The 25,000-nt window shown below is 41.8% G+C and overlaps 1 protein-coding gene across 10 annotated transcripts in view; it reads left to right on the top strand.

Annotated features, from left to right (window-relative positions):
- The window catches only part of LOC126981889 (putative fatty acyl-CoA reductase CG5065), a 75,833-nt gene that overhangs the window by 3,079 nt on the left and 47,754 nt on the right, over window positions 1-25,000 (top strand). For 8 of the 10 annotated variants that reach the window (XM_050833519.1, XM_050833518.1, XM_050833511.1 and 5 more), the window contains exon 1: window positions 1,689-1,814. The exons of the other annotated variants lie outside the window; for them this stretch is intronic. The gene's annotated coding sequence lies outside the window, so the exon portion shown is untranslated. Of the gene's footprint in view, window positions 1-1,688; window positions 1,815-25,000 lie in introns of those variants that run through there. 10 annotated transcript variants of the gene reach the window in all.

Raw genomic sequence — 25,000 nt, 5'->3', positions numbered from 1 at the left:
AGAGATGAAACTAATGGAGTAAAGATGAAAAAAAAGAAACAGGAAGAACGAGGAAAAAAAGAAGAAAGTGAAAATCATCAAGTATGAGAAAGAGGTTAAGAAGAGGAAGAACAATGAAAAAAGTTGAGGAAAGGAAATAAAACAGAAAATTAAAGAAATAAAAGAAAAGTAGAAATCGTCAACCATGAGTGACAAACAGATTAACGAAAGAATAATAATAAGCATAAGAATAAAAAAAGTTGTGAAATGGAAAGAGAAAGGGAAGAATTTAGCTGTAAAAATTAAGGCAATGCAAATAAATATGATAAATGACTTAAGTAATAAAGAAAACAATATTATGTAAGCAAACGATAGAGAGAGGAGGAAGAAGAAGGAGATGGAGGAGGAGGAGGAAGAAAAAAAGATGAAGAAAATTAAATAAAAAAAGGAAAATATCAAAATTATGTCGTTTACTGAGAAAAAAATAAAGGAAAAAGAAAAAAATATTAAGAGAGAGAGAGAGAGAGAGAGAGAGAGAGAGAGGGGGTGGAGTGGAGGAAAGAATGGGAGGAAGGAAGGGAGGGAGGTCAAGGAGGGAGAGGAAGTAACGCATGAGGAGAAAAAAAGTGCAGAGAATAATTGATGAAAGAAGGAATTGAAAGAAGAGAACAAACCGTGAAGAACAGGAAGCGGATAAAAAAATAACGACGAAAGAAAGAAAGAAATAGATTGAAAGGGATGGAGAAAAGGACAACAAAGGAAGGGAAAGAAAGGAGAATGGAAGACAGAGAAAGAAGATAAATAGATAAATCAAAGAAGAACGAAACGAGTAAATATGAGAAAGATAAATGACAGTAATATATATAAATGATGTGATGTAAGGATCCAGAAAATGAAAGGATGAAAAAGGGAAAGAAATGGAAAGGAAAGAATAGCGTAAAGGGAACGGAGAGAAAGGGTGGAGAGAGCGAACTTGAGAGAGAAGGAAGGAAGGAAGGAAGGAAGGAGAGGAAAAGATAAAGAGATGAGAGTGAAAAGGAAAGGAAAATGGGATAGAAAGAAAAGAATGAAGGAAAAGGAAAGGAAAATGACTGGAGATTGAGACAGCCTAAAGAGTGTGGAAGGAATTAAGGAAAGAAGAAAGAGAGGAAAAGAGATAGAAAGAGATACGAGGGAGAAGAAACGATGAAAGGGATGAACAGAAAAGGATGAGAAGGAAAGGAAAAGGAAAACAGCGCGAAACAGAAAAGGGAAACAGGAGAAAAAGATGTAGGTAGACGGAAAGAGAGGAAAAGAAAAAAGAGAGGAAAAGACAGAAAGGGTTAAGAGGGAAAAGGAAAGGAAAAAAAATGATGGACAGAACGGGATAAGAGAATTGATTGATATAGTTTATTGAGGAAACAAAGGTAGATGTAGGGAGAAAAGGGAGAGATAAGAGAAGATGGAATAAGATAAAATAGAGGAAAAAGATAGACTGAAAGAGAAGAGGAAAAAAAGGGATAGACAGATCGAGAGGGATAAGAGCTTTTTAGGAAACAAAGGTAGATGTAGATGAGAAAAGGGAGAGATAAGAGAAGATGGAATAAGATAAAATAGAGGAAAAAAGTAGACTGAAAAGGAAAGGAAAAAAGGAGGTGGAGAGAAAAGGGCTAGGAAGGAAGGAAAAAAAGGAGGTGGAAAGAAAAGGGCTAGGAAGGAAGGAAGGAAGGAAAGAAGGGAGGAGGCCGGGTGGAAGGGAGGAGGAGGAAGGGACAGGTCCAGACAACAGATGGCGCGGAGCTCACTGCCGGTCTGTCTGGCGTGCCGCTGCTGTGTGTCGTCTGCCTGGCTGATAGGTGAAGTATTTTGCCCTTTTACCCTGTTCTCCCGACCGTCACCGTTTAAAGGAGAGGCGTGACGCGCGGGGCAGGGCCTAGAGGAGTGCCTGCCCCAGCGGCGTCCTCGGCAGGGGCTCGGAAGGGGGTGAAATAGGGAAAGATGTGAGCGAGTGACAGTTGGCGTGGACATGATCAATACACAGGCCAGCGGTGGCGTGTTGCTGTTTTACCGGCTGAGGGGCGTGTACGGGCGTGCCAGCTGGGGTGAGGGCGTGCGGCGGGCGTGTGGGCAAGGCGTGGAGTTGTAGGTGACAGGGCGTGGGCGGCAAGGGCGGGGTAGAGGCGTGAAGGCTTTGAGCATGGGCCGCTGGGTGGGTTCAGGAAGGGCGGGCTCCGTTGTGTTCTCCCATACCCCTGTAGTTTTTTGCCTCCCCTGCCGCCCCCCTGTCTCTGTTTGCCATCCCCTGCCGGCTCTGGGTAGGGGAGGAGTTGGTTTATGACCCTGCCTGGCGACATGGGCGTGGCTAGGGTAGAAAGGGGTTGTAATGGGGTGTCGAAATGGGGTTCTGATTTCAAAAGGTTTACAGTTGTCCTTGAAATTGAGTTGGTTGCATCTACATGTGTGCGTCACCCCTTCCTCCTCCTCCCCTTCTTCCCCTTCCTCCTCCTCCCCTTCTTCCTCTTCCTCAACCTTTGCCCATCCCTTAACTCCACCCACACATACCCTCCCGTTGAGTGTGTGTGTGTGTGTGTGTGTGTGTCAGCTTGGAAAGTTGTCTTTATCATCTGTTTCCTGTCTGTCAGTCTCAGTGCGTGTGTGTGTGTATGTATGTCGGTAAAGAAGTACACACACACACACACACACATACACACACACACACACGGGATGCTTGCATGTCTGTCTGTGTGTGTGTGTGTGTGTGTGTGTGGACAACGGTTCTCTTGTGTCTTGATGTTCATTAATTAAACACAGGCTGGAAAAAAAAGTGATTAGGAAACCGTTACAGGTGTGTGTGTGTGTATGTGTGTGTGTGTGTTTGGGCGTGGGTGGGTGGGTGTATTGACTCGTTGCTAGTATAAGTGCTCAATATTCTCTCTCTCTCTCTCTCTCTCTCTCTCTCCAAGTATTTTTTGTACGTAGGCTTAAAAATTCGATGACGTTGCCTATACTACTAACACACACATAAGAGAGAGAGAGAGAGAGAGAGAGAGAGAGAGAGAGAATATTACAGAAAAGATAACATGCACATAAGACTGAGAGAGAGAGAGAGAGAGAGAGAGAGAGAGAGAGAGAGAGAGAGAGAGAGAGAGACACACACACACACACACACACACACACACACACTCTTCCCACTCTCTCGCTCGCTCTCTCTCTCTCTCTCTCTCTCTCTCTCTCTCTGGCCAGGTGTTACGTAAGCCATCCACTATTATCTTAACACACCTTAACACCTCACCAACTCGAACGCTGATTGGTTCGTCTTATGCTAACACACGCACCCTATTGGCTGCCGTTCCTACCCTCTGACACACACACACACACACACACACTCTCTCTCTCTCTCTCTCTCTCTCTCTCTCACACACACACACACTCTTCGTATACCCATCTTGAATATATTAAAATGAGGCTTCAGTTATGTTACTATGCAGAGATTTTTCGTTCTTGCATGATAGTCTTTAAAAAGTGACGTGTTTTCTATATTTAGCTGTTTAGTGTTAACTCCAACTAGGTTTTGTAAGTTATTCGTTTCTTTCATTTCTTTTTATTTTGTTTTCAATTCTCGTATCCTAGTAGGCTATTCAAATACTTATTTAACTTCTATAAACATCTTTTCTTTTAAATTCTCGTATCCTAGGCTAACACACTTATTTAACTTCTATAAACGTCTTTTCTTTTCCTTTAAATTCTCGTATGCTAGGCTACTCAAACACTTATTTAACTTCTATAAACGTCTTTTCTTTTAAATTCTCGTATCCTAGGCTACTCAAACACTTATTTAACTTCTATTAACGTTTTTTCTTTACTTTTCAATTCTCGTAATTAAGGCTAACACACTTATTTAACTTCTATAAACATCTTTACTTTTAAATTCTCGTATGCTAGGCTACTCAAACATACTTATTTAACTTCTATAAACAGGAGCAGTAAGTAGCGGCTTTTTTTTCATTATTTTTTTTTTGAGCCCTAATTGCACTGTTTCTTCTGCTGTAAAAAAAAAAAAAAGTATGTCTTATTAAGTCTAAGTATTAAGATTACTGAATATTTAACTGTTTCTTGAGTCATCCCTCTCTCTCACCCTCTTTCTCGTTGCCTAGGCGACTCAGAAAACATACCTATTTAACTATTTAATCCTCTGAGTCATAAACTGAATCTCAAAGAAGGAAAATAAAAGTATATTGTAAAGTTATTTCTATCATTCTTTCCATATTTTTCCTTTCCTACTTTCCCAGCCTTTCCCACAATTCCTACCTTTCTAATCAATGTTAAATCAGACAGTATATATAATTCCCTATCCAAACTAAACTCGTAATAAGCGCCTAACTAGTACTATTAAGCAAGTTATTCCTCCTAATCTCTTTTCCTACCATTTCCTTCACTTTTCCTAACCGAGTTCCATAATAAGCGTTTAAAGAGTATTATCAGGGTAAAAATCGTGGCTTATTCTCCCTTATCAATCCTCCCTTTCCTTTCTTTTCCTTTTCTCTCAGCTCTTTCTTCTGTGTTAGTCTAAAAAACATATTCAGCTCCTTCTATAAACCTCTAATTCCCTTTCTTTCCCTATTTTTCAGTTCTCGCTTCTGTGATAGTAAAAAAAAGCATATTCAGCTCCTTCTGTGAACCTCTAATTCCCTTTCTTTCCCCTTTTTTTCAGTTCTCAAAAAGCACATTCATCTCCTACAAACCTCCAACTCCCTTTCTTTCCCTATTTTTCAGTTCTCGCTTCTGTGATAGTAAAAAAAAGCATATTCAGCTCCTTCTGTGAACCTCTAATTCCCTTTCTTTCCCCTTTTTTTCAGTTCTCAAAAAGCATATTCATCTCCTACAAACCTCCAACTCTCTTTCTTTCCCTATTTTTCAGTTCTCGCTTCTGTGTTAGTCTAAAAAGCATATTCAGCTCCTTCTGTAAACCTCCAACTCCCATAATAAGGGTCTAAGAGGTATTATCAGAATCTATCGTGGCTCATTCACCGTGATTTATCTTGGGGTCGTCTGTAGTTGGGTGCGGGTGGTGGTGGTGGTGGTGGTGGGTCCCTATCAGCGCGGTACGACGTGTTTCCCTTGTGTATGAGGTGATGTATATACGATAGTCGCGACGTCGCTGCTGCCGGGGGTACGATGACGAGGCGGTGCTGCTTGCTTGGTTGGGTCTGGATTTGGCTGGTGTGTGTGTGTGTTTTGTTTTGGTTGGTTTGTTTGTTTTGGGATGTGTGGGTGTGGGTGTTTGTGTTGTGGGTTTTGTTTTCATTTTCTTCTTCATTTTCCTTCTCTTCTTTCTCTTCCTCTTCATCGTCTTCCTCATCTCCCTCTTCTTCTTCCTCTTCTTACTCTTACTCGTTCGTCTTCCTCCTCTTTCACTTGTTTCTCCTCTTAATTATTTATCTTCCTCCTCTCCCTCCTCCTCCTCCTCCTCCTTCCTTTAATTACACCTGTTTCGTCTCCTCTTCCTCCTTCACTTCCTCCTCTTCCAACTCCTCCTCATGTTCTTCCTCCTCCTCCTCCTCCTCCTCCTCCTCTGAATCTGCCTAGCTATCATCTTTAATTATTAGATAATTTTTTATTTAATCTTTTTCGTTGTGTGTGTGTGTGTGTGTGTGTGTGTGTGTGTGTGTGTGTGTGTGTGTGTGTGTATGTTGTGTACACGTGGACGTTTGATGACACACACGTGCATGTAAATGAGTGTGTATGTGTGTGTGTGTGTGTGTGTGTGTGTGTGTGTATTCTGAGTTTAATCTCTTGATATATTGGTCGGAAATGATTCTCTCTCTCTCTCTCTCTCTCTCTCTCTCTCTCTCTCTCTCTCTCTCTCTCTCTCTCTCTGCCACAGTTGTTCTACTTTCTCATTTTTTTGTTTCACTTTTTGTTCCTCTCTCTCTCTCTCTCTCTCTCTCTCTCTCTCTCTCTCTCTCTCTCTCTCTCTCTCTCTCAGATCTCAAATTCATGCCTACTGAGAGAGAGAGAACACACACACACACACACACACACACAGAGAGAAGAATAAAATTAGAGATAGGGGAAGGAATGAAAAGAAAGCGAAGGAGAGGGAAGGGGAGTGAAAAGAATGAGTAGGGGAAGAAAGGGGAAGTAGAAAGAAAGGGGAATGAAAAGGGGGAAGAACAGGAAGGAATGAGAAAGGGGAAGCTTGCAGAGGGGAAGAGAGGAAGAGGAATGGAAGACGAAGGAATGGAAGGAAGGAAGGAATGGAAGGAAGGAAGGAATGGAACTTGTGATTAGGTCGTGGAGAATTACACACACACACACACACACACACACACACACACACACACACACACACACACACACACAACCCTCTCCTACCCCCCCAAACAAACAAAAAACAAAACAAAACAAAACAAAACAACAAAAAAGGAGAATTTAAGCAACACTATTACACCACCATCACCATCACCATTGCCATCACCATCACTACCATTAACACCACAATCACAATCGCCACGAACAACAACGCAATAGTCATCCTTGCAAAGCAGCTTAATGACTCGTGGGTTTTCTGTGATGGATCTTTTTAGGGGAGACTTTAAGCAACATCGTGATACTGGTTAAGACTGTTGTTGATTCTTCTTGCCAATATAACAGTCAGATTAGTGCTTGGGCCCAATGTGTTTGTCAGCGCGCGTGTGTTTGTGTGTGGAAGGGTGTGTTTATGTGCCAGGGAAAGTGTTATGCAAAGAGAGAGAGAGAGAGAGAGAGAGAGAGAGGTTAACCAGTTCTTTCTCTTGACTTCGTTTCCACATGTTCATTTTATTTGTATTTTTTCGCTTCCTGTGTGCATGGTCTGAACTTCTGTGTAAATCTATGTAAATCTCTATTTTCATTCTTTTCCACCCCTTTTCCTCCCTTTTCATCCCCTTCCTCTCCCTATTCTTATTCCTTTATCTCCTCTTCCTCTTTTTTTCCATTCTCATTCCTCTTTATCTCCTTTCCCCATCTTCCTCTTTTTTTTTTCATTTTCATTCCCTTTTCCCCCTCTTTCCTACCCTCTTCTTCCCCATTCTTTTATCTCTTCTCCTAACCTCTTCCTCTTTCTCATTTCTTTTTCTCCTTAGTAGTTCTTTCTTCTCCTTTCCTTCCATTCCTTCCATTCCTTCGGCTTCCATTTCTCTTCCTCTCTTCCTTTCTCATTCCTTTCTGTTCTTTAAATCCATTCCCCTTTCTTTCTACCTCCCCTTTCTTTTATCTCTTCTCCAAACCTCTTCTCCTTTCTCATTTCTTTTTCTCCTTCGTAGTTTTTCTTCTCCTTTCCTTCCATTCCTTCCTTCCTTCCATTCCTCTTCCTCTCTTCCTTTCTCATTCCTTCCTGTTCTTCTCCCATTTCATTCCCCTTTCTTTCTACTTCCCCTTTCTTCCCCTACTCATTCTTTTCCCTTCCCTTCCCTCTCCTTCGCTTTCTATTCATTCCTTCCCCTTTCTCTAATTTTATTCTTGTGTGTGTGTGTGTGTGTGTGTGTGTGTGTGTGTGTGTGTGTGTGTGTGTGTGTGTGTTACCACGGTCTGACCACGAGTTCCATTCCTTCCTTCCTTCCATTCCTTCGTCTTCCATTCCTCTTCCTCTCTTCCCCTCTGCTAGCTTCCCCTTTCTCATTCCTTTCTGTCCTTCCCCCTTTTCATTCCCCTTTCTTCCCTTTCTCATTCTTTTCCCTTCTCTTCCCTCTCCTTCGCTTTCTTTTCATTCCTTCCCCTTTCTCTAATCTTATTCTTTCCTCTTCCTTATTCTCTCCTTCCCCTTTCCTTCCCTTCTCTCCTCTTTCTCATTCTTCCCTTTCTCTTTCCTTTTTTTCCCTTTCCTTCACCTTCTAATTTCTTCCTTTTATTCTTTCCTCTTCCTTATTCTCTCCTCCTTTCCTTCCTTTCTCTCCACTTTCTCATTCTTCCCCTTCTCTTTCTTTTCTCCCCTCTCCTTCGCCTCCTGTCCTCTGTCTTCAAATTCAATTCTTTCCTTTCTCCATCATTCTCTCTTTCCCCTTGTGTGTGTGTGTGTGTGTGTGTGTGTGTGTTTTGTTTATGTACTCTTTTTTATGGCGTTTCCAAGATGTCACACTTTGATTTTTATGTATTTATGTGGCACGTGTCGTCACTCTCTGTTTGTGTCTATTTGTCTGTCTGTGTGTCGATTGCTTTCACAGTCTTGGTCTTGGGCGTGTGTTTACAGTGTCATTTGTATTGATTATCCTCGCTTTCAACGGGGTGACTAAACAGTTTTATTCTCTCTCTCTCTCTCTCTCTCTCTCTCTCTCTCTCTCTCTCTCTCTCTCGTGTCTCCTTTCTCATCCTCCTTCGCATTCGCTCTTCTTTGCTTTTCCTTTTATGTAAATCGAGAGAGAGAGAGAGAGAGAGAGAGAGAGAGAGAGAGAGAGAGAGAGAGAGAGAGAGAGAGAGAGAGAGAGAGAGAGAGAGAGAGAGAGAACGAAAGGAAGGAAGCAGGAAATAAACCAAGGAAAAATAGAAGGAAAGAAGGAAGGAAGGAAAGTAAAAAGATGAAAAACAAAACGAAAAAAACAAAAACGAACCACTTTCTTTTCTTGCTTTTTTACCGCATAACGTGGAAACTGGAACACACACACACACACACACACACACACACACACACACACACACACACACACACAGGTGGCTATAAGAACTCTTTGTACCGTACTTGATTATCTATATGAACTTTGCTCCTTAACTTACCACTGTCTGCTCCCCCTCTCCCCCTTCTCCCCCCTCCCCCCTCTTTCGCCCTCTCCCCTCCCTCTTCTTTCATACCCCTTCCTCCTCCTTTTTCTCTCTCTTCCTCTTCCTCTTATTACTCCATTCCCTTTATTCTTATCTCCGTTACCATAATTCCTCTCTCTTACTCTCCGTTTCTCTCCTCCGTCACCCCTCCTTCTCCTCTCTTCTTTCCTCCTCCTCCTCTTCCTCTCTTCCCTATCTCTTATTCTTTCATATCCTTTACTTTTCTCTTTTTATCATCAATTCTGTATCCCATTCTTCCTTCTTCCTCCTCTCTCCCTTCTTTCTTAACCTCTCTCCTTCCTTCTTCCTCTCTCCCTTCTTTCTCTTTCTCCTTCCTTCTTTTCCCCTTATATTCCCTCCTTGTCCTATTCCTCCTTCCATTCTTTCGTATCTTTCCTCTCCCTCTTTCCTCCTCCTCCTTCTTCTCCCTTTGTCTATCCTCCTCCTCCTCCTCCTTTCTCTCCTTTGTATCTTTCCCCTCTCCTCTTTCTCCGTCTATGTCTTCCCTTTTCTCTTTCCCCTTCTCTCTTCTTCTCCATTTCCTCCATTCGCTCATTTCTCCTCCTCTTCCTCCTCCATTTTCCCTCTCCCTCCTTCTCCATTAGCGTTCTCTTGTTTTTCCTCCTCTTTACCCCTCCTCCTCCTCCTCCTCCTCCTCTTCCCCTTCGACCTATCCTCTTCGATCCGTCCTCTTTAAATGCCCTTTTTCACTTTACTTTTTTTTCCCTTTTTTTCCCTCTCTTCCCTTCCTCTTCTTTTTTTTTCCTTTTCCTCTTCCTCATTCTTTGTTCTCTCTCTCTCTCTCTCTCTCTCTCTCTCTCTCTCTCTCTCTCTCTCTCTCTCTCTCTCTCTCTCTCTCCTATCTTTCCCTTCCTCCATTCACGTCATATTCCTCCCCTGAGAGAGAGAGAGAGAGAGAGAGAATGACTGGATAGAACAGTTGAAGGGTATTTTTTCGATGGTATACAAGAGGCGATAAAGATGGTGGCGATGGTGAGGATGATAGTGAGGTTGGGAAAGGTTGTTTTTTTTATCTTCTTTTTTATGCTTAGTAACAATAATGATAGTGATAAGTTTTTATAGTGAAGGAAGCAGCTCAAGGGCAAAAAAAATAAGGGGAGGTGAAGATGATGGCAATGATGATGATGATGGTTTTAAGGCTAGAAAATATCCTTAAAATATCACAGAAATATCCTTAAAATATCCTATGCTTAAAATATCCTATCCTTAAAATATCCTATCCTTAAAACATCCTTAAAATATCCTAGAAATATCCTTCAAATATCCTAGAAAATATCCTTAAGTCGTATCATGTCGTTCTGAGGGTAAGGGTTAGTGAGGGAGAGGAATGTGAGTGATGCGCAGCGATGCCAAAGTGTCGTACTCTGATCATTGTATATTTATCATTTTCAGCCCTAAACCTCTCGTACCTACACAAATAACGAACGAAAATTAAAGTTATCGCTGAAACTGCTGAATAGTAATGGTTCTCTTTCATTTGTGCAAGAGTTACATGTCTTAAACCCACGAAAATGCAATGCGATGAGTTCGATAATTTGGCAACGCTGGTGATACGAGGGAGGCGAGGTTCTGGTAAGCGTAGTGAGCTCAAGGTTAATGGGAACAAAGAAATCCGCTAATCACTGCTGCGGTAAAAGAGCGTATAGATGAGTGGCCAAGAGAGGTCAATTTCCTGTGGAGAGGTGTTGCGATACTCCCCTCTTGAAGGAGGTCGAGTCGTTGGCAGGTAGAAATACAGATAAAGGAAGGATGTCCCAGAGTTTACCAGTGAAGGCGATGAAAGAATGATGATGCTGGTTAACTCTTGCATAAGGGATTTGGACAGTATAGGGATCAGCTAGAGTAAAAAGTCGAATAAAGCGAGGGTGCAGGATGGGGGGAGACATGCAGTTAGCAAGTTCAGATGAGCAGTCAGCATGAAAATATCGATAGAAGATAGCGTTGCAGCATTGCGGCAGAATTTAAAAAAAAACAAAAGACTGTCAGCATGTGGAAGGGAGTTGAAGAGACGAAGACCCTTTGACCCCACTCTGTCCAAAAGGGCTGTGTGTGGAGCTCCCCCCACACATGAGTTGCATACTCCATACGAGGGCGGACAAGGCCCCTGTATATGGAAAGCATCTGTGCGGGGGAAAAGAACTGGCGGAGACGGCACAGGACGCCCAACCTCGAGGAAACTGATTTAGTGAAAGAGGAGATTTGAAGTTTCCAGTTGAGATTTTGAATTAAGGATATTGTAGAAGGTGACCGCTGAGTGTTATCGAAAAATAGAGGATAGGTGTTTGGAAGATTATGTAGAGTTGACAGGTGGAGAAATTGAGTTTTTGAGGAATACAATGTGATAAAAAAATGAGGGAATGTGTGTGTGTGTGTGTGTGTGTGTGTGTGTGTGTGTGTGTGTGTGTGTGTGTGTCAGGGGAAAAGGAAAGGAGGGAAAGACGAGTCGTGCATGAAGAAAAGAATATAAAGAAAAAAAATCGGTGAAAGAAAACGGTATTGAATATTTCACGTGTGACTTCTTTATTTTTTATTGTTTCTTTTTTGTGTTGGTGAATGGAAGACAAAAGTTACCGAGGGACGTGAGAGAGAGAGAGAGATTGTGGGGTTATTTCATAAACTAGTTGGAGATATAAAAAGAGAGAGAGAGAGCACCACCCGGAAGCAATATTCAATACGAAATGAATAAATGAAGAAAATGAAAGAAATAGAGAGAAAAAACAGCAAAAAATAGAAGTGGGAGAATTGAGAAAAATGAAAATAATAAAAATACCAAAACGAAAAGAAAGAGAAATAGAAGAAAAAATAAATAAATAAATGATAAGTGAACTAACTGACTGACTGACTGAATGGATTGATGACCGACTGACTGGATTGATGACTGACTGACTGACTGACTGACTGACTGACTGACCGATTAACTGACTGACTTACTGACTTAATGACTGGATTGATGACTGATTGACTGACTGACTGACTGATTAACTGACTGGATTGATGACTCACTGACTGACTAACTGATTAACTGACTGACTGACTGAATGACTTAATGACTGGATTGATGACTGACTGACTGACTGATTGACTGACTGACTGACTGATTAACTGACTGGATTGATGACTCACTGACTGACTAACTGATTAACTGACTGACTGACTGAATGACTTAATGACTGGATTGATGACTGACTGACTGACTGACTGACTGACTAACTGGATAGACTTCTGACTGACTGACTTGATGACTGACTGACTGACTGACTGACTGACTGACTGACCAACCCACCACCACCACGAACAACAACAACAACAAAAAACAGCAACACCTCCTTACCTGTGCCTCGCTAATTACCTTAAAAACACCTGTGAAAAGAAAAGAAGAGAAGAGAAGATTACCTGTGTGTGTGTGTGTGTGTGTGTGTGTGTGTGTGTGTGTGTGTGTGTGTGTGTGTGTGTGTGTGTGTGTGTGTGTGAGAGAGAGAGAGAGAGAGAGAGACTGAATAGCTGAATGACAGAGCACGTTAATGTCTCTGTTCTCTCTCTCTCTCTCTCTCTCTCTCATGTCTGTTTTCTTCTTCCTGCTTGCAAGATTTCCCACGAATTCCTCCTCTCCTCCTCCTCCTCCTCCTCCTCCTCCTCCTCGATTCCTTATTTTTCTCCACTTTCTCTCCTTTTCCCTTTTACCTCCTATAGCTTTCTCCTCTTCCCTTTAATTCCTCTTTCTCTCCATTCACCACGCTAATCCCTCCTCCTCCTCCTCCTCCTCCTATTGAAAAGATGATGATTTGGTCGAAATTTGCAAACGATAGCAGAAGAAAGGGCTTTGTATACACACACACACACACACACACACACACACACACACACACACACACACACACACCTCTGCAATTTTAGTTTCACGGCAAATTTGTCCTTCTCCTTTCTCTCTCTCTCTCTCTCTCTCTCTCTCTCTCTCTCTCTCTCTCTCTCTCTCTCTCTATCTTTTTATTTTGTGCTTTATTGTCTTGCATTGTGTGTGTGTGTGTGTGTGTGTGTGTGTGTGTGTGTGTGTGTGTGTGTGTGTGTGTTGTCTTCTGTCACATTGTCATCATCACTTTTTATTTTTTTGTTATTATTATTATTATTATTATTATTATTATTATTATTATTTTTATTATCTCTCTCTCTCTCTCTCTCTCTCTCTCTCTCTCTCTCTCTCTCTCTCTCTCTCTCTCTCTCTCTCTCTCTCTGTTTAATCTGTCTGTTTGGTCACTTCCCTTCCCTTTCTCTTTCTCCTTCCTTTCCTTTCCTTCTCCTCTCTATTTATCTGTATCTGTCTTTAACTATCGATCGATCTAGTTCTATTTATCTTCCTCTCCTTCCCTTCTCTTTCCTTCCTTTCTCTTCCCTTCCATTTTCTTCTCATATGTCCCTTCCCTTCCTTATCTTCTTTTTCCTCTCCATTCTTTTCCCTTCTTCTGCCATCTCTCTTCTTCCCATCCATTTATTTTCTTCCCCTCCCTTCCCTTCCCTTCCCCTCCCTTCCCTTCCCTTCCCTGTCATTATCTTCCCTTCCTGTCCTTTCCCTTCTTCTTTAATATTATTTCTACCTATTCCTTTCCTTCCTTTTCTTTATCCCTTCCTTTCCTTTCTTTGTCTTTCTGTCTATTTTCTTCCCCTCTATCCCCTTCTCTTCTCTTCCTTTCCCTTCCTTCCCTTCCCTTCCTTCCCTTTCGTTCTCTTCCCTTCCCTTCCCTTCCCTTCCCTTCCCTTCCCTTCCCTTTCTTCCCTTCTCTTCCCTTCCATTCTCTTCCCTTCCCTTTTCATCCCTTCCATTCCCTTCCCTTTCTTCCCTTCCCTTCTCTTCCCTTCCCTTCCCTTCCCTTCCCTTCCCATCCCTTCCCTTCCCTTCCCTTTCCTTCCCTTCCCATTTCCTCCCTTTTCCTCCCATCCAATTCCTTCCTTTCCCTCCTTATCTCTTCCTCCCACTCCCTCCCCTTCCCTTCCCTTCCCATCTGTCCCTTCCAAGGCTACATTCCTCCTTACCCTTTCTCTTACCTTCCCTTTCTCTCCCATACCTTTCATTAACCTACCTTTCTCTCCACCCCCATGACCTTCCCTCCCTCCCTTCCTTTCCTTTCCCTCCCTTTCTCTCCCTCCCTCCCTTTCCCTTCCCTCCTCCTCCAAGTGCTATTGACCTATATGTTGTAGCAACCATTTTCTTTTTTTCTTCTCGTCCTCCTCCTCCTCCTCATCTCCCTCTTATTCCTCCTCCTCTTCCTCCTTGTCATCCTCCTCCTCCTCCTCCTCCTCATTTTCCTGATATTTTGTTGATTTTTTTTTTTTCTTCTGGTCCTCTTTCTCCTCATCTTCTTCCTCCTCCTCTTCCTCCTCCTCTTCCTCCTCCTCCTCCTCCTCCTCTTCCTTTTGCTGTTATTTTTTTTGTCCCTTTTTTTTCATTTCTTCTTCTTTATCATCATCATCATCATCATCTTTTTCTTCTTCTTCTTCTTCTTCTTCTTCTTCTTCTTCTTCTTCTTCTGTGTATTTATTTCACTTTATTGTTTTATTTTCCACCTTCTTGTTTGGAGAGAGAGAGAGAGGTGTATAGGTAATGTAATATATACTGATCAGGTTGATTAAACATTGCTCTCTCTCTCTCTCTCTCTCTCTCTCTCTCTCTCTCTCATCTAATCATATAATTGCGAACCCTGAGAGAGAGAGAGAGAGAGAGAGAAGGCTGGATTGTAAAGAAAGAAAAGAAAGAGGGAAGGAAGGAATGGATATCAAGAAGGAAAGGAAGAGAGAGAGAGAGAGAGAGAGAGAGAGAGAGAGAGAGAGAGAAAGTGCAAATACTTACGAGGGACGGTGGTGTAAGTCTCTGTGGATACGGTCATGTGTGTGTGTGTGCGTTACGTGTCTAATTCACCACGGCCTGATCACGAGCTGGACTTGTCGCCGCCAGCAAGTACCCTCCCGATAGAGCAGAGGGTCATATTCTTCAACATTTCGGCGCCCAAACTCACATATTTCACAGGGTTTTCGTAGTAGTTTAGGGCATTTCCAGGTGTAGTTTTATAACCTTCATGATGGTTTGGCCCTTCCTCTGTACCTGGGACCAATAGAAACACTCATTATAACCACCTTCATGATGGTTTGGCCCTTCCTCTGTACCTGGGACCAATAGAAACGCTCATTATAACCACCTTCATGATAGTTTGGCCCTTCCTCTGTACCAGGGACCAATAGAAATACATTATAACCACCTTCATGATAGTTTGACCCTTCCTCTGTACCAGGGACCAATAGAAACACACATTATAACCTGACTGATCTACTTTTTGACCTTTGGAAATGTTAATGTGAGGGGTGAAAGCATTTGAGAATACCGAAGGGGGAAACTAAGATATTCTACAGTTTATAAGATGTGGCTGTATTTTAAGACACCATCGCTTCTCATATCAACTATTTCTAAAGGTCAAAGAGGGGGTCAATCGGGTTCTCATGAGTGTTTTTTAAGGTCCATGGCACAGAAGAAGGGTCAAACTACCATCAGGGTCATAAAACTAACCCTGGAAAGGCCTACAGCTCCTACGAAAGCCATGTCAAATATGTGAACTTGGGCGACGAAATGTATTAAATTCGACTCTCGAGGTTGGTATTCTTAAACGCTCCCTTCTCTTACATCACTCATTTCTGAAGGCCAAAAGAGAGATTAAACACGTCCCCATGAGTGGTTTTTTACGTTCATAGTGCAGAAACATTGTCAAACTACCACCAGGGTCATAAAATAATCTGTAGAAATGCCCACAAATCCTACGAAATCCTTGATAAATGTATGTGCTTGGACCCCGAAAGGTTTAAGAATATGACCCTAAACCCAGCGACTCCGGGAACACGAGGTCTTGGGTGTGAAATGTTACATGAAAGAGTCGCACATAGTTTTTCCGACCATTCGCGACCCTTCCACATCAACATTTCACACCCAAGACCTCGTATACCCCGACTCGCTGGTTTGTCGTGGCCCAGATGTCTTCTATTTCTTCTAGTACCCCTTCTTCTCCTTCTAGTCCTCCTTCTCCTCCTCTTCCTCCTCTCCGCTCCTCCTTTTCTTCATTTTCCTTCTCTTCGTCCTAGCTGCCTTCCTTTTCTCCTAGTACCCCTCCTTCTTCTCCTTCTAGTCCTCCTCCTTCTCCTCTTCCTCCTCTCCGTTCTATTCCTCTTCCTCTTACTCCTCTTCTTCCTCCTACTACCCTGAAATGCTTGAGAATTAACCGTACCCAGTGTGTCGATCTCTGGGTACTGGCGGGATCTTCACACACCACACACCCCTTCGTCCTCCCTGCTCAACGGGGGACAGTAACCGTTCCTCCTCAGTGGAAAAAATCCCGACCTTAGCGGGGCTTGAACCTCCGTCGCGAATCCTGGAGGCGCAGAGTTTTAACGACTGAGCTACGGAACGGTGTGTGTGTGTGTGTGTGTGTGTGTGTGTGTGTGTGTGTGTGTGTGAGAGAGAGAGAGAGAGAGAGAGAGAGAGAGAGAGAGAGTTATTAAGTTACTATTTCATCATATAAACTCGTATTGTTCAAAACTGTGTCATATTTTCTTTTTAATTCATTTCTGTTCGTTCTTTTCCCTTCCCTTTCCCTTCCCTTCCCTTCCCTTCCCTTTCCTTTCCCTTTCCTTTCCCTTTCCCTTCCCTTCCCTTTCCCTTCCTTCCCTTTCCCTTTCCTTCCCTTTCCCTTTCCCTTCCCTTCCCTTCCCTTCCCTTCCTTTCCCTTTCCTTCCCTTCCCATCCCTGCTATTTCCTTCCTATTCTTCCCTTCCCTTTCCTTCCCTTCCCTTTCCCTTTCCCTTCCCTTCCCTTTCCTTTCCTTCCCTTCCCTTCCCTGCTATTTCCTTCCTACTCTTCCTTTCCCTTCCCTTCCCTTCCCTGCTATTTCCTTCCTTCTCTTCCTTTCCCTTCCTACTCTTCCCTTCCCTTCTTCTTTTCCGTTCTCATATCTTATCTTTTTTTTTTTTTCTTTTTTTTTGTCGCGTCATACCATATCTCGCTGACGGGGGAGGGGGAGAGCGCGCGCGAGGGTCGAGGTTTGAGTGTTGATAGATTGCCACGTCAGCCACAGCAACTGACTGTACTACCTCATTAAAAGAAATACAGTACGAGATCCGAGTCTTGACCGAAGCTGACCTAACCTAGCCTAACCTTATCTTACCTAACCTATCCCATTCTAACCTAACCTAAACTATATGAGTCTTGACAAATAGCCACCTAACCTAACCTAACCTAACCTTATCTTACCTAACCTAACCCATTCTTACCTCACCAAACCTAACTGATTTTAACCTAACCTAATCTAAACTATATGAGTCTTGACAAATAGCTACCTAACCTTACCTTACCTTACCTTACCTTACCTTACCTAACCTAACCTAACCTTACCTTACCTTACCTTACCTTATCTTACCTTACGTTATCTTACCTTACCTTACCTTACTTTATCTTACCTAACCTAACCTAACCTTACCTTACCTTACCTTACCTTACCTTACCTTACCTTACCTTACCTTACCTTACCTTATCTTACCTAACCTAACCCATTCTTACCTAACCAAACCTAACTGATTTTAACCTAACCTAACCTAAACTATATGAGTCTTGACAAATAGCTACCTAACCTAACCTAACCTTACCTTACCTTACCTTACCTTACCTTACCTTACCTTACCTTACCTTACCTTATCTTATCTTATCTTATCTTATCTTACCTAACCTAACCTTACCTTACCTTACCTTACCTTACCTTACCTTATCTTATCTTATCTTATCTTACCTAACCTTACCTTACCTTACCTTACCTTACCTTATCTTACCTAACCTAACCTAACCTAACCTTACCTTACCTTACCTTATCTTATCTTACCTAACCTAACCTAACCTAACCTTATCTTACCTTACCTTACCTTATCTTATCTTATCTTACCTAACCTAACCTAACCTAACCTTATATTACCCAACCTAACCCATTCTTACCTCACCTAACCTAACCGATTTTAACCTAACCTAACCTAAACTAATCTAACCATAACACGATTCAAAAGTCCGTCTATCTTACCACGACATTTTTTTTTTAACCTGCTAACAGACACAATTTTATATCAGATTACAATTAACGTTTTCATTGTCTGTCTCTAGATTTTCGCGAGGGCCCATTTTTCCCCTATTTTAGATTATTAACATTTTTATTATCCTCATTATTTTACTTTGTCGCTATTTTATCTTGGGGTCTGTGTCTATTTTTATTATTATTTACATTATTATATTTATTATTTACTGTATCACTTTCATCGGAGGCCCCTGTTTTTATTTTTTATTATTTTTTTTTTTAGTTCATTATCAACATTTCCTTATTTCTACTTTTTTTTGCTATTTCCCGACGTCCCTGTCTCTGTAGCTCAATTTTACGTTTTGCAAGGTCGTGTAGGTCTTAGTTCATCATAAATCCCTTTTCTTAGAGTATTATTAACATCTTCACTATTTTCACTTTTTCCTGCTGTTCCGAGGTTCCTGGTCCATAGCTTTCCATTTCTACGCTTTGCAAGGTCGTATAATCATAAGGCCTTTTCCTTACTTTTCTTTTTATTATTTTCCTCCTTTTTCTTCTTCTTCTTCTTCTTCTTCTTCTTCTTCTTCTTCTTCTTCTTCTTCTTTTCGATTTCCCGTTCCTGTTCATCCTAGTGTTCTCTTTCTTATTTTTCTTTCATCTTTCTTCTTTCTCTCTTTCACTTTTCCCTACTTTCCCCAGGTTCCTGTTTCAAGATCTTTTCAATTCTACGTTTTGCGAGGTCGTGTATCCCTTAGTTAATCACAAATCACTTTTCTTGGGTTATTAGTATCAACATTTTCATTATTTTCACCTTTTCGTGCTTTCCCGATGGTCCTGTTAAGATCTTTTCAATTCCCGAGGTTCCATTTCTACGCTTTACAAGGTCGTATAATTATGTCGTAGTCAATTATAAGTCCTTTTTCATCCTTTTCTTTTTATTAATACTTTCATAATTTTCACTTTTCCCTACTTTCCCGAGGTCCTGTTAAGATCTTTTCAATTCCCGAGGTTCCATTTCTACGCTTTGCAAGGTCGTAGAATTATGTCGTAGTTAATCATAAGTCCTTTTTCTTCCTTTTCTTTTTATTAACACTTTCATTATTTTCACTTTTCCCTGCTTTCCCGATGGTCCTATTAAGATCTTTTCAATTCCCGAAGTTCCATTTCTACGCTTTGCAAGGTCGTAGAATTAAGTCCTTTTTCTTCCTTTTCTTTTATTAACACTTTCATTATTTTCACTTTTCCCTGCTTTCCCGAGGGTCCTATTAAGATCTTTTCAATTCCCGAGGTTCCATTTCTACGCTTTGCAAGGTCGTATAATTATGTCGTAGTCAATCATGTCCTTTTTCTTCCTTTTCTTTTTATTAATACTTTCATTATTTTCACTTTTTCCTACTTTCCCGAGGTCCCTGTTTTAAGATCTTTCTAATTCTACGTTTTGTAAGGTCGTGTATGTCATAATTGATCATAACTCCCTTTTCTTAGAGTATAATTAACATCTTCATTATTTTCCTTTTTTATTTTTTATTTATTTATTTACTTTCCCGAGGTTCCTTTCCATAGCTTTCCATTTCTACGTCTTTCAAGGTCGCGTTTCTCTTAGCTAATGCGAAATCCCTTTTTGTAGAACATTATTTACATTGATTATTTTCACTTAATCGCTATTTTTCGCCAGGGTCTTGTCTCTAGCTTTCCAAATGTACGCTTTACAAGGTCGTATGCGTCTTTGTTAACGAGAAATCCGTTTGGTACGCACGCACGCACACACATACGCTAATTTTGGAACTGCAAGAATAGGCTCCGTTTCATCCTCTCATTCATCGATTCATTTCATATACAAGAGATTTTTATATTCAAGAGGAGGGTATCAGGACACCTCTCCTCCCGAAATTGACCTCTCTTTCGGCCACCTCTTTTGATTCTTTTGTGTAGGAGCAGCGAGTAACGTTTTATTTTTATTTTTTATTATTGTTTCCTTTTTTTGTGCTCTTGAGCTGTCTCCTATGTTGTAAAAAAAAAAAGATAAAAGTGTAGTTATATTGTAGCAGTTAATCTATACTGCAATGATATAGAGTATGGTCATGTCATCGCCGAATCGCTAAAACGGGCAGGTGAAGGGATGAATGAAGGGAGGTTAAGGAAGCGAAGGCGAGTGGAGGTTGTAGAATGGTTCAGCGGCAAATGTTTACAGTATGAGAATGTCGCGCCCATGGAGGAAGAATTAGTGGAGTCGACACGGCCCGCTAATCCCATTCATTGAGGTGAACCCGACGAACTGTCAAATATACGGCCAAAAGCTGGGGGTGGGCGAGCCTGACCTGACAACACCTGACAACACCTGGCCCTAAAAATGACAACACGGACGTATTCACATAATTGGGCTAATGTCGACTCCACCAATTCTTCCTCCATGGTCGCGCCCGCATTTCGGTGTTGGCGCGAAGGGAAAGGTCAGCACACCCTCGCACACAAAAAAGTGCTGTATTGTGTAATGAAGTGGTATAAAGATGTGTGATAGTATTGTAAGAGTAGGTTAGAAGTATGGGGTAGTGCATAGTGTAACAGTGATTTATATGGAGAGGTACGATAGTTTCAGATTCTTTCGTTTTTATTTGTGTATATTACTTTTTTTGCTTAGTACTGATAAAACGAAGGGCAAGGAGAAAACATTATTCTTTCATATAGTTTCAGATTCATTCGTTTTTATTTGTGTATATTACTTTTTTTGCTTAGTACTGATAAAACGAAGGGCAAGGAGAAAACATTATTCTTTCATATAGTTTCAGATTCATTCGTTTTTATTTGTGTATATTACTTTTTTTGCTTAGTACTGATAAAACGAAGGGCAAGGAGAAAACATTATTCTTTCATATAGTTTCAGATACACTCGTTTCCATTTGTGTATATTACCGTATTTGCTTAGTACTGATAAAAAAAGAAAATTAAGGGCAAAGAAACAACACTTTACTCTTTCATTCAGTTTCAGATTCACTCGTTTCCATTTGTTTATATTACCGTATTTGCTTAGTACAAAAAACACACACAAAAAAAAAACAAAGGGCAAAAAGAAAACATGTTACTCTCTCATTTATATTTGTATCTTTCCTGCGTTTGTTTAATATACCGATGCAAAATGAGGAGGAAAAAACACACCTCACACCCTCTCCTTTCCACTCACGTCTGAATGTATTTATTTAATGTTCTCAAGGGAAACAAACATAACAACTCCCCCAAGGACTGGAGGGCAAATAATTACACACCTATCCAAACCTGCTCAGCCTTGTCCCTCGTTGTTAACACCTGGACTCACGCGTACCTGCAAACCTCACCTCACCTGCCCAATTAAGCCTCGTCTGCGTAGTTACCTGTGTTTACCTGGGCGTCTGGGTGGGGCGAGACGCAGAGAGAGAGAGAGAGAAAGAGAGGGAGAGAGAGAGGTAAGGTAAGGTAAGGTAAATCAGTTTGTATCAGTATGGGGCTCTGTCAGGTAAGGTAAGGGAAGATGAAAGTGAATCAGGTTGTGTTAGGTAAGAGCTCTTGTTAGGTAAGGTAAGGTAAATTAGGTTACATCAATAAGGTTTAATTAGGTAAGGTAAGGTAAGGACAGGTAGATGAGGTAACAGGTGAGAGAGAGAGAGAGAGAGAGAGACTAGGTTACTGGGCGAGAGAGTAGAATTAGCAGTAGTAGTAGTAGTGTGTGTGTGTGTGTGTGTGTGTGTGTGTGTGTGTGTGTGTGTGTGAAGGGAATGGGGGGGTGGGGGGCAGAGGGCAGAGGGCATAGGGGAAGGGCATGGAAGAAGGGAGGGAAGGGGAGAAAGGGAGGAATTGAGTTAAGAATCTTAGTTCATATAATTTAGAGGTCAGTTGGTAGGGAGAGAAAGGGGGGAGAAAGGGGAGGTAGGGGAAGGGGCAGTGGGGGGAAAAGGGAAAGGGGAAAGGGAGGGGGAGGAGGGGAGCAGACTGGGTCAAGGTGCCTTTGGGTGAATCCATACACACACACACACACACACACACACACACACACACACACACACACACACACACACACACACACACAAGTGGACCCAGGTATCATGAAACAGTCCCAGGTACACACACACACACACACACACACACACACACACACACACACACACACACACACACACACACACACACACACACACACACACACACTTTCACCTCTCCCCTACCCACCATACCTCCCGTGGGCATGACTGGGTCACTCTGGGTAGTCAAGGTGAAGCAAGGTAAGCTCAGGTGACATTAAGGTAGATTATTAAGGTAAGGTGACGTAAGAAAGGGTGAGAAAGTTAGGTAAGGTAAGATGAGGTTAGGTGAGATACAGTTGGGCAAGGTAAGGTAAGGTAAGGTACTGTTAGGTAATGGGAGAAAGTTAGCTAAGGTAAGGTAAGGCAAGGTTAGGTTAGGTTAGGTAAAGTTAGGTGACAAGGTAGATTATTAAGTTGAACTGACGTAATGAAAGGTGAGGTAAAGTTAAGTAAGGTAAGGTAAGGTTAGGTGATATTAAGAACATAAGAACATAAGAACGTAAGGAGTCTGCAAGAGGCCGGTTGGCCTATACAAGGCAGCTCCTGTACACTCAACCCCACCTTACCTCACCATCCATGGCTTTATCTAACCTCTTCTTGAATGTATCTATGGTATTGGCATCCACAACATGGCTCCCAAGCCTGTTCCACTCGTCCACCACTCTATTGGTGAACCAAGTCTTGCCTATGTCTTTGTTGAATATGAATTTGTGTAACTTAAAACCATTGCCACGCGTCCTACCTGGTTCTTTAACTATCAAAGTCTTATTGAAGTAAGGAGACAGGGTTAGGGAACGTAATTTTAGGTAAAGGTGTTCATCTCCGTCACATTGGCCGGGATTTCAACTCAAGCCCGCGAATTCGTAGCTACGCACACCGCCCTGCTAGACAGGGTGGAGTCAAACGCCCTTCGTCTCATCCCCTCCCCTCCACTTACTAGGAGTCTTCTACCTTTTAAATTCCGCCGCAATGATGCCCGCGGCCCCGCTGCACAAGACTTTCTACTCTATCTCATCTCTATATTACCCAAATCCCTTATGCAAGAGTTAACCAGCGTCTTCATTCTTTCATCCCATTCACTAGTAAACTCTGCAACAGCCTCCCTTCCCGGCCCCGCTGCACAAGACTTTCTACTCTATCTCATTTCTATACTGCCCAAATCCCTTATGCAAGAGTTAACCAGCGTCTTCGTTCTTTCATCCCATTCACTAGTAAACTCTGCAACAGCCTCCCTTCCCACCCTGCCAACTGACCACTAAATTAACAGTAACCTATTCTTAACTCAATCCCTCCCTCTCTCTCCCTCCCCTTCCTCCATGCCCTTCTCCTATGCCCTCTGCCCTCCCCTTTCCCTATATTTCCTCCTGCTTACGACTTGACCTCTTTCAAGAGGAGAGTATCAAGGCACCTCTCCTCCCAAAGTTGACCCCTCTTCTGGCCAGGTAAGGCTAGGCAGGGTAAGGTTAGATTAGGTTAGGTTAGGCAAGGTAAGGTTAGGTGGGGTAAGGTTTGGCAAGGTAAGGTTAGGCAAGGTAAGGTTAGGTGAGGTAAGGTTAGATAGGGTAAGGTTAGGTGGGGTAAGATTTGGCAAGGTTAGGCAAGGTAAGGTTAAGGTCTGGCCAGGTAAGGTTAGGCAGGGTAAGGTTAGATTAGGTTAGGTTAGGCAAAGTAAGTTTAGGTAAGGTAGGGTTAGGCAATGTAAGGTTAGGCAAGGTAAGTTTAGGTAAGATAAGGTTAGGCAAGGTAAGGTTTGGCAAGGTAAGGTTAGATCAGGTAAGGTCAGGCCAGGTAAGGTTAGGCAATATAAGTTTAGGTAGGCCAGGAAAGGTTAGGCACGGTAGGCTGAGAGTAGGGAAAGCAGGTGAGGTCAAGATTTACAGCCAGGTGAGAAGATTAGGCAGGTGGGATGTAGGTCTGAAGGTAAACTGGTCAGGCCGTCACACATTACCTTTTTCCCTTCATTTTTCCCCTCGTCTCGGATTAATCGCATTAGTTGAGGTTACCCGGCGACCTTTTCTGCATTTCCCGCTCTCTTGTTTTCTTTCTTGTTGATATTGTTGTTGTTCGTCTTTATTTGGTGAAGTGAAAGGGAGTTAACTTAATATGTCCGTGTCACTAATGCTCGTGTTCATAAGTTAATCTGTTTATTCAAATTATTACCTCCGACAAAGAAGTTGGAGGAGGTTATATTTTCGGTCCGGTCAGTATGTTTGTTTATTTGTATGTTTGTGTGTTTGTTCGTTAAGTCTCCTGTGCACAATTTTGCGAATACCTCAACCAATTTTTCAGGGAAGCTTCGTGTCCATCCAGAATAAAACCCATTAATTTTTTTTTATGTCAAAGGTCAAAGGTCAAGGTCGCACAAAACGTCAGATTGCCCATAACTTCGGTTCTCTTCATCGTAGAGACTTCAGACTTGGTTCATATTTTAGCTTATGGAAAGACGCACCTTGCATGGCCTTGACCTTGACAAACACACACACACACACACACACACACACACACACACACACACACACACACACACACACACACACACACACACACATATTATCTCAGTCATGTACGTTTGTGAGTGTTTAACCCCCCAACTTTGTGCTTACTTACTTTCTTATTTTCTTGTTTATCCATTTCTATATTTGTTTCTTGTGTGTTAGTTGATCGTGGGGGAAGGGGGTAAGGGTGAAGGTGACGGATGGGAGGAAATTTAAAGGGGGTGATGGGGAGGGGGGTGATTTTGGGGGGTGAAGAGGGTGTTAAAGGTGTTTCTCTCTCCTTCCTCCTCCTCCTCCGCTTTCTTTTTTCCTTTTCTCTTTTTTTATCTTTTTGTTTTTATTTCTTTTCGTTTTCTTCTTATTCTTTTTTTTTTACATTTTTTTCTCACTTTCTTCTTCGTCTCTTTTATTTTTTTGTTTTGTTTACTTTTGCGTTTACTTATTCACTTACTCTCTTCCTTCTTTCTTTATTTATTTGTGTATTATTTATATTTGTGATAATTTTATCTTTTTCATAGGTTATCTTATGTCTTTATTGCTATTTTTATTTTATTTTATTTATGTTAGATTTTTTTTGTCTCGGAAATGATCTCTT

The sequence above is a fragment of the Eriocheir sinensis genome, chromosome 49 (genome assembly GCF_024679095.1).
Source record: "Eriocheir sinensis breed Jianghai 21 chromosome 49, ASM2467909v1, whole genome shotgun sequence".
Taxonomy (NCBI): domain Eukaryota; kingdom Metazoa; phylum Arthropoda; class Malacostraca; order Decapoda; family Varunidae; genus Eriocheir; species Eriocheir sinensis.
The sequence above is the reverse complement of the archived record's forward strand: the minus strand, read 5'-3'. Positions and strand labels throughout refer to the sequence as shown.